This window comes from Sapajus apella, unplaced genomic scaffold, assembly GCF_009761245.1.
Source record: "Sapajus apella isolate SASKATOON/1434 unplaced genomic scaffold, GSC_monkey_1.0 scaffold2254, whole genome shotgun sequence".
In the NCBI taxonomy this organism is placed as follows: domain Eukaryota; kingdom Metazoa; phylum Chordata; class Mammalia; order Primates; family Cebidae; genus Sapajus; species Sapajus apella.
Genome location: NW_022439180.1, coordinates 1 through 10,410, shown reverse-complemented (window position 1 = coordinate 10,410; position 10,410 = coordinate 1). Strand labels below are relative to the sequence as shown.

At 34.6% G+C, this 10,410-nt stretch overlaps 1 long non-coding RNA gene across 2 annotated transcripts; it reads right to left on the bottom strand.

Annotated features, from left to right (window-relative positions):
• Positions 1-5: 5 nt before the first annotated feature.
• On the bottom strand, positions 6-10,395 carry LOC116547168. 2 transcript variants are annotated; one of them, XR_004266964.1, is made up of 4 exons: positions 9,681-10,395; positions 8,813-8,903; positions 3,044-4,449; positions 6-48 (listed from the first exon to the last, which is right to left on the bottom strand). It is a non-coding gene; the product is annotated as an uncharacterized LOC116547168 (long non-coding RNA). The 2 variants fall into 2 exon arrangements; XR_004266963.1 differs by lacking the exon at positions 6-48 and having other exon boundaries at positions 1,422-4,449; positions 9,681-10,121.
• Between the last annotated feature and the right edge of the window lie 15 nt (positions 10,396-10,410).

Below are 10,410 nucleotides of genomic sequence, written 5' to 3'. Positions count from 1 at the left end.
CACACACACACACACACACACACACACACACACACACACACACACACTCTCCATTATAATTACAATCAACCCAAAGTAAACAGTACTAGTAGTAGCAGTCCTATTTTCTACATCCAGTTCTATTAATAATAATAACAACTTATTGAGCCATTAGTATGTCCCAAAAACTGTTCTTAGACTATTACGTGTATTATTTAATTACCACAACAGCTCTACAAGAAGGGTAGTACTTTTATTCCCATCTTACAAAAATGAAAATGAAGCACAGAGAAATGAAATAATTAAACCAAGCTCCAGAGCTCATAAGCAGTGACGCTTTCATGCTACAATACCCATGTCGTTTCATTTCACATACAATCATTAATAAGCTTGGTCACCCAGGAAATATTTATTGAACGCCACAGGAAAACACATTTGGAATTCTAAATGGTTATCTTCCCTCCTTCATTAACTTTGAGGAGGAACAAGACAAACTACTGAAGGAAGAGGTCTTGTAGTGTGGCTGTAAATGTTTTCTATTCTATATACTATATCACCTATTGCTAAGAAAGCATTCCCTCAGGTCAATCACTTTCATGGACTTTGTAAGAAAATAAGTCTTCTCCTTAGGAAAAGCACAAAAGTGAGATAGGCATGGATATGGAAGAGAGAAGTGTTTTTACAGATTGTGTAGACTGAAGATAGCCAGAAATTATTTGACACCCCTACTGATAAAAGGTGAGGTCTATATACCTTCCCACTGAATTTGAGTGGGCCTATTAATGATAAAAATTACACTATGAAAGGAGACCTAATGATATGACTTTAAAAAATCTACCTTGGCCAGGTGCAGTGGCTCACACCTATAAGCCCAGCACTTTGGGAGGCCAAGGTAGGCAGATCACGAGGTCAGGAGTTTGAGACCCACCTGGCTAACATGGTGAAACCCCGGTGCTACTAAAAATACAAAAATTAGCAGGGTGTGGTGGCGTGCACCTGTAATCCTAGCTACTTAGGCAGCTGAAGCAGGAGAATTGCTCAAGCCCAGGAGGCAAAGGTTGCAGTGAGCCAAGATCACGCCACTGTACTCCAGCCTGAGCAACAGAGCGAGGCTGCATCTCAAAGAAGAAAATCATACATATTTAAAGTAACACATCAAGGGCCAGGTGTGGTGGCTCACGCCTGTAATCCCAGCACTTTGGGAGGTCGAGGTGGGCAGATCACTGGAGGTCAGGAGTTTGAGACCAGCCTGGACCACATGGTGAAACCCCATCTCTATTAAAAATACAAAAAAAAAAAAAAAAATTAGCCAGGCCTGGTGGCACACCTGTAGTCCCAGCTACCTAGGAGGCTGGGGCAAAAGAATTGCTTGAACCCAGAAGGCAGAGGTTACAGAGAGCCAAGATTGCACCACTGCACTCCAGCCTGGGCATCACAGCAAGACTCTGTCTCAAAAAAAAAAAAAAAGTAACACATCAAGCTTCTAAGTCCTACCATTTCATTTCTTTCCATTATTAAATTTGGAAAAATGGTAGTAAAACAATGTATCAGTCAAGAAAAACATCAAGCCAACATCTAGACTGAACTTATTCTATATGCAGCAAGAATATAAATTTATGGGTACTATCAATTCAATATTCTACTCTGAAGAAGTACCAAAGGCATAATTCACTGAATTTCAGTAGCAAGTAGTTTAATTTAAATGTAAGAAGCAAATACATATTTTAGGAATTTAAAATATTTCAAACAAATGAAATCATGTGAACAACACACACAAGTAGGACACTACTCAGCTTCCTATCCTTGCCTTAAAAATCTAAGGAAAATGTCTTTTTTTTTTTCTGAAACACTGCTCATCGAAATTCTGTAATCAACCATATACCTTTTTTATTCAAAAGATATACACAAAAGTATTGCTTTCACCTCAAACAATCACTTTTATATCCAAGTTTTAATTTAATATGTTTCATTCTAACCTAAAAAGAAGGGCCCACTCCTAGGTATACTGGCTCAAAAGCCCTAAAGTTATACTGCAACTCTTTCTTTTAGTCAAGTTTATTCTCTTTCATACCCTGAGCAGTCCGAAATGGCCAAAGGTCCATAACAAATAACAACTTTTTAATTGTGAACTGAAATGCAAATCATGACTGAGATATAGAACTTAGCAGTGACTGAGCCAAGCACTACCCAGCATCCTGATCTCAAAGAAGCATTAGTATTCTCTACCAGTTTCCAAATATATCAAGTAGATTCTCATTATTTGTGCTAGTTATATTCCATAAAGTCACTACACATCATGAATTAGCAAATACCAGATCACTGCTCCTAAGGGTAATCAAAAAGAATTAGCTTCCTGCTAGCCTCTGGTCACAACAATTTTATCTACTAATCAATACATAACCTTGTCTTAGTGTGCTTCTGTTTAAAGGTATCTTATTTAATATATATATTGTTAATTTATTAACATTGAACTCACAGCCAAAAGCACTGTAATTCATGCCTAAACAAAGTTTATCTAACACACGTATTTTCTCCGTAACACACATCACAACCTTCTTGTGCTTCAAACACTACATAACAGTTGAGCAGTATGCTTAGGGTACATTTTAAACACCTAAATCACCAGCAAAAAGCATAAAAATATAAAAAATGAGGTACTAAATATACCGTAAAAAGGACACTTTACAGAATGAGAGCTGAAACAAAGCAGAGCATCACCTTGTTTAACCTCAGCTGCCAACATGCACATTGGACAACTCAAATTTTTCATCATTCTGAATATGTCCATGAATGGCTGCAAAAGCTTTGCATGTATTGATCTGATTTACAGATATATTTTGGCAAGTAAGTGAATTCACAAATACAGATTCTGTAATTAATAAAGAACAACTATAATAACTTTCATTAAGAGCCTAAAGGAACCTGAAAGTCTGTTACATTTTATTACCCTTTATGATGACAAAAATATGTGCTTCGGTAATATTTAAAAATCTGAAGCCTTCAGATATCTCAAGGGTCTTCTGTGTATTTAGACATTTAGGTAACAGCATACACACATACACACTCCTTCAATATATAAAGGCACTGAACATATTTGTCCATATATTCAACAAACATGTGCTGAACAGCTATCATGTGTCTCACACAGGTTTAGGCACTGGGAACACAGAAGTGAAGAAAATAAAGTAATTCTCTCTCACAGCTTATATTTAACGAAAGGAAGATAAAAGAAATAAAAGCAATCAATCACCAGAGGACAATAAGAGCTACAAGGCAAAATAGGGGGATAAAGAGTAGCAGTTATTATTTTAGTTAGAGTAGACAGGGAAGGATTCTTTGAGGCAACAATTGAACCCAGAACCAAATAAAATGAAAAACTGAGCCATGCAAATGTATAAGGAAACATCATTCCAGGTAAAAGGAGCAAGTGCAAAAGACCCTGAGGTCAACGTGCTAAAGATCACCAAAAAGGCCAGTGTTGGATGGAGGGTACTGAGAGGAAAAAGAACACAAATAAGCTAAAATTAAAGAAGTGGCCAAGGGTCCAAGGCGGTACAGTCTTGTAGGCTAAGATATAAAAGCTATGGGTTAAGTTCTGAGAGTGATAGGAAGGCACGTAGGGATTTTGAGCAGAGAGTGACCATACTCACAATTCACATTTTAAGGGTCATCTTGCATGTTGCAGAGAAAACATAGTACAGGAGAAAAGGTGTAAAGAGGGAGACTACTTATAAGGCTACTATAATAAACCAGATATTAACTGCTGATGGCTTGGACTAGACCAGTATGGGAGATGGTGAAAAGTGGTCAGATTCAGGCTATAAGAAAGCTGACAGGATTTGATGACAGAATAAATAGGAGATAGAAAAGAGAGAAGTCAAAAATGGCTTGAGGAGCCACCCTGAGCAACTAAGTAAATGACAATACCACTTACTAAGACAAGGAACACCTGGGTAGGAGCAAGTTGCACAGAACAGAGAAATCAGTTTTACATGTATCAGAGATGGAATTAATGGGCAGTTCAATCAAGGGTGTCTGTCCACTCAGATTCCCTGCCAGTATAAGGAATTTTAAGGTAGTAATTTGCTGACTACTTATTAGAAGCTAAAGAGGATTCTGTGACTAACTTGGAAATTCCAACATCATTTACAATATTTTGTTTGTTGAAAAAAAGTGTTTCCAGATCAAATACCTTTCTTAAAAATAATTTGATAAAATATAATCCAATCATAAATTGAGAACTTTCAATAATTGCTACAGTTAAATATGTAACATATATCTCTGAAGCTATCTTACTTGCTGTTCAATGAAGTTAACATGATTTTTATTACCTGTGGAGTTTCATTTCATTTTCTTGATATAATTCAGTCATTACTTTAAGTTTCTGTTGAAGCTTCTGATTCTCACTTTCAAAATGTGTATTTTCTGACTGCAAAGATGCTTGTTCAGTCTGAAGATTTTTAATATGCTCTATATAAAAATTTTAAGTCATAATTAAAGGAGTAAACATTTGAGTTGCAAATTAACATTTCAGAAAGATAAAAATTACAAAAAATAATAAATTATTAATAAACTAAACTTTTTCCATTAACAGAAAATCTACAAGGTATTTTGTTTACCCAAATGTTTTTATTGTTATTAGTTGACACATAAAAATTGCACATATTTATGTGGTACAGTATGATATTTCAATACAGGTATTCAATGTGTAATAATCTTATCAGGGTAATTAGCATATCCATCACCTCCAGCATTTGTCATTATGTTATAAACATTCAAAATCCTCTCTTCTAGCTATTTACAAATAAAAAATATGACAAATGAAGTAGATTGAAGAAAAATAATAAATATACAATAACTAGTCACTCTACAGTGCTACAGAACACTAGAAATCATTCCACCTATCTAGTTATAATTTTGTAAATGCTAACTAACCTTTTCTTAACTCCCTACCCCCTACACTTCCCATCCTCATATTACTATTACTATTCCACTCTCTATTAAATGAGATCAACTTTTTTAGCTCCCATATATGAGAACATGCAGCACTGCTCTTTCTGGCATGGCTTAGTTCACTTTAAATTGGCTCACTCATGTTGCCACAAAACAGAATGCCATTATTTTTTGATGGCTGAATAGTGTTCAACTGAGTATATTAATATTTTAAGTAAGGACCTATATAAATTACTTTAATTTTGGCTAGGCGTGGTGGCTCACACCTGTAATCACGGCACTTGGGAAGGCCAAAATGGGTAGATCACCAAAGGCCAGGAGTTCAAGACCAGCCTGGCCAATATGGCAAAACCCCAACTCTACTTAAAATACAAAAATTAGTCAGACATGGTGGGAAGTGCCTGTAAGCCCAGCTACTTGGGAGGCCTAGAAGGAGAACTGCTTGAACCTGGGAGGCAGAGGTTGCAGTAAGCCAAAATCACACCACTGCACTCCAGCCTAGGTGACAGGGTGAGACCCTGTATCCAAAAAAGAAAAAAAAAAAATCGTTTTAATTTTTATTATTATTTACAGGATTCCTAAGACCTTCAACATTCTAATTCTAGCATCTAATTTTCAATTTGGGAGCCAAATGCCACTAAAGTTCTCAGGAAGATTTTGGAGATAAGAGTTTTAAAGGGCAACATTGTAGTTCAACATTCCCTGTAAAACTATTTCCAGACAATGAATAATACCTGTTTTTATCTAGTGAAAACTTTATCTTTCAATAATAAATTCTACCTAGCCCTCCCTTTTAAGCTAAAATTTTGATATGTAAGTCAAGCTAGAAATCCGCATCTTTTCATAACAATCGCTCAAACATACTCCTAGTTTAAAATACACCAAGACTGGAGAGATAAACACCAATTTTGTTTCAACTGCTAAACCAAGTTTTAAAAAAATCTATAAAAATGAATAATTCTAAATAATTATGAATGCTTTATAATGTATGCACCAATTTTTTTAAAAACCTCATTTCTCTCCTAACATAATAAATGCTGAGCTCCTCTAAAACTGAAATATCAACTCTGAATATCTCTAATATTAAGGTACCAATATAATAACTTCAACTCCTCTAAGATGAAGGAACGTATCATCTCCCATAACATGTGTATGAATCACCACCACAAATCTTAAAAGACAAAACTCACTCTGACTAAAGAGGGAAGTTTTGGAAATAGTATTAACAAACAGAAAATTTTCGAATTATATGTAATGGTATTTAATTATTCTAAAACACTCATGATATAACTTGGGTTTGTGTCCCCACCCAAATTTCATGTTGAACTGTAATACCCAGTGTTAGAGGTGTGGCCTGATGGGAGGTGAATGGATCATGGGCATGATTTCTCATGGTTTATTACCATCCTCCTAGTGCTGTCTCCCCCTGGGTGATAGAGTTCTCATGAGATCTAGTTGTTTAAAAGTGTGTAACACCTCCCCCTTCACTCTCTTCCTCCTGCTCCCACCATGTACGATGTGCCAGTTTCCCCTTCACCTTCCACCATGATTCTAAGTTTTCCTGACACCTCCCCGGAAGCAGAAACCTGTACAGACCACAAAACCATGAGTCATTTAAACCTCTTTTCTTTACAAAGTACCCAGTTTCAGGTAGCTCCTTACAGCAATGTGAGAACAGACTAATACAACCCATTAAACATACACACCAAAAGAACATTTTCAGTAAATACGTAAACATTAAATGATTAAATGTACAGGAAATTGTACATAACTATCTTTCCACAGAAATTTTTTAATCTACATCAGAAAAAAAATTCATTGACCTAGGCTTTAAGCCATTGCCAAGAACAATCACATAAAGAGATCAACGCTGGGTATTATCTCTACTAAAATTCATCATCCCTATTGTAAAACAAACAAGCAAACTACAACCCAACACTTAATTCTTTAATATACTTTTGTGCCTTTTTTTTTTTTTTTTTTTGACACAGAGTCTCACTTGGTCGCCCAGGCTGGAGTGCAGTGGTGAGATCTTGGCTCACTACAACCTCCACCTCCCATGTTCAAGCAATTCTCATGCCTCAGCCTCCCAAGCAGCTGGAACTACGGGCATGTAACACCACACCCAACTAATTTTTGTATTTTTAGTGGAAACATGGTTTAGCCATGTTGGACATGCTGGTCTCCAACTCCCGAGATCAAGTGATCCGCTCACCTCTGCCTCCCAAAGTGCTAGGATTACAAGTACAAGCCACCGCACCTGGCCATATTTTTGCACTTCTACTCTAGCTATTTTGTTTTGAATTGTCTGTAACTTAACCACTGTAAATGATTACCACATAAGGCATAAACAGTTTGGAGGAAAATCTTCATGCTATGAATAAATGATTAATTACAGAAATTTATCTTTCATGATCCATTAAAAAAACAAAGTTAGATTTGGAAGAAGAGTACAGGCAGATATACAGTCTCCAAATATTAGTCTAAGAAAAACATAAAGATTTGCCAGGAAATTGTATTAAGGAGTGGGGTAACTGGTGAGCAAATTTCCTTGCTACTCCAGCACTTTCTACACACATTTTTTCAAATACAGCTTTCTTGAAAGTAAGCTATCTTTTCCTTCTGTGAATTTCCCATGACTTTTAGTACAACGCTTTACATATAGCAACAGTCTCTTAAACTAATACTAATGTTTCTTAAAATCCAAAAATAATCCAATTACTAAAATCATGTGAGTAGGATACAATCATTTTTTGTTTGTTTATTTTGTTTGTTTGTTTGTTTGTTTTTGAGACGGAGTTTCGCTCTTGTTACCCAGGCTGGAGTATAATGGCGCACTCTCAGCTCACTGCAACCTTCACCTCGAGTTCAAGCGATTCTGCCTCAGTCTCTTGAGTAGCTGGGATTACAAGCACCCACCGCCACATCCGGCTAATTTTTGTATTTTAAGTAGAGACGGGGTTTCTCATGTTGGCCAGGCTGGTCTCGAACTCCCGACCTCAGGTGATCTGCCTGCCTCAGCCTCCCAAACTACTTGGATTACAGGCATGAGCCACTGCACCCAGACAGGTATATGATAATTTTTAATAACCTCTATCTTTGGTGGTTCAATCTTTTAAAATACTATTATAAATGCAGTTCACTTACTGTAGAAGTTTTTGAAAATACAGGTAAGTGAAAAGAATATAAAAATCTGCCCATAATCCCATATTCAGAGATAATTATTATTGACATTTGAGTATGTCCTTCTGGTCTTTTCTGATGCAAATGTATATGGTAAATTTTTTTAATTTTTATTTGTACAAAATGAGGTGCTATTTATCCCAATTTTAAAACTTTTCAAACATATTGACAGAACTTGTTTACTTTTTGAAAATACAAACACTATCTGCAAAATAAACATAAATGTTTTCAATTAAAACAAAAACTTCATTTCTACAGGTCTAACATCACTCTGGTATGTGCTAATATACTATGTATGTACATTAAAGGAATGAATCATACTGCAAGTAGTACCACTACTGAAGATCAATTTTTCAATTAACAAAGACTTTCAACATTAAGTTTCAATTTGCTACTTTTTAACATCTAAAACCATACCAAACACATAACAGTGTAATACATTAAAAAATAAATATGGTTTTACATGTTTTTCTAAAAAATTCATTAATTTTACATAAATATAGAGGAAATTGGTATGCCTTTCGCAATGACAACTAAAATCAGAACTAATGTTTCACAAATACCCAACAAGGACAAAAGTTAAAAAAAAAAATCAAATTGGATCTTCCCAAAATTAATTCAATTAATTTTTACCACTCTCTAAAAGGAGATGTACTTACTTAGAAAAACATTAAAAGTATGTATGTAGATGACCTACCTGTAAGCTCTTCCTTTGTCTTATCAACTTCAGATAACTGAATATATATTTGGTTTCTTTCTCCTTCTAAGGTTTTTAAACAAGCATTTAACTTTAAAGAAGAGAAGGAAAAAAGTAACATTAATCAGTTATACAAAAAAAAAAAAAAAAAAAACATAAACCTCATTATAACACCCCCAACACTTTTTAAGTTATTTTATCATTTTGATGAATTATCACCCGGAATACAGAAACTAATAATGCAGCTTCCATCTAAAAAAACCAGCAAAGTCATTAATGCTTGCTAAGTATCAGAACAAGGGATAGAGAAAAGTAGTGAATGTTTTTCACTGGATGCTTAAAAAGTGACTATTTTCATTCTATTTACTTTCAACAAAAGTTTTTATTAAAGTAGCCTTCAAACTACACTATCAAGACTTCATATAGATCAGCATAAATTAGGAATCCACTACTAGGGTGGAAAAGAGAAGAAATAAACCAGAAAAAAAGGAACCTGGCATTTACTTCTCAAAATAGGATTAGGGCAGAAAGGGTAATAAAATACTTAGACTAGAAGAAAAAAGAATGACCAAGGGAAGTACAAAATAAAATACAAGAAACATTTTAAATATATTCTTATCTGAAAAAATGAGTACAGAACTTGGAACTTTTTATTTTGATAAATTCTAAAAATTATATAAATTTCTAAACTTAATAATTAAAAGTAAAAAGCAATTGATGACAAAAATTCTGATCATTTATTGAATATATTTCTATGGGAACATAAAATGGACTTTTTAAACAGTTACTAAAGGAGATATGAGTTTAAACCATGTTCTCTTTCTTCTTTCTTCCTCCCTATTCTTTATATTTATGTAATAACACAAACCTTAGCAGCATGTATCAGTTTCTTCAAAGCTCCTTTTGGAGGATTATCTACAGTGAAAATCGAAAGCACAACAATGATTTGGGAAAGTAGTACAATACGACAAAAGACATCCAAATAATTTTATCAGTTCACTCAACGAGAGACTTATAATCCCTCTTCTTGCTACAATAAAGAATTTGGTATAAAGCAGAATGGCCTTGGACCTGCTCCCAGGAAGCTAAACAATAAAAGCACTGAAATGCCATATCATTTAACAAGGTTCTTCAGCTCCAACTTCAAGAACAGAGTTATAGCAAGGACTCAATATTCATCTAAATATAGACCACAATTGTTAACTACTCTTGGATTCTTACAGCATCCAAAATATGAGTAAAATTATAACCCAAGTTAAAATAACATTAAACAAGCATGAGTTTTCTCAGTTATAGAAAGGATTATTTTATACATAATGAAGTAGAAATTAAAAAGTACAAACAGAACTTTATATACTTATTTTAGAGATGTAATTTTTTCCAATATATTAATGTTATGAAAAAAAATTTTAATCACACTTTTTCCTCCTTAATAAATGTGTTACTTATACAGGGGGCTAGGGAAGCGAACAGAAAAATGACATAAAAGTCTGAAGAACTACCACTGGGGTCAAATGAGAGAGGGGTACATGGAACCTCTGTACTAGTTACAGAACTCCCTATGAAGCCATTATTTCAAAATAAAAAGGATTTTTTTA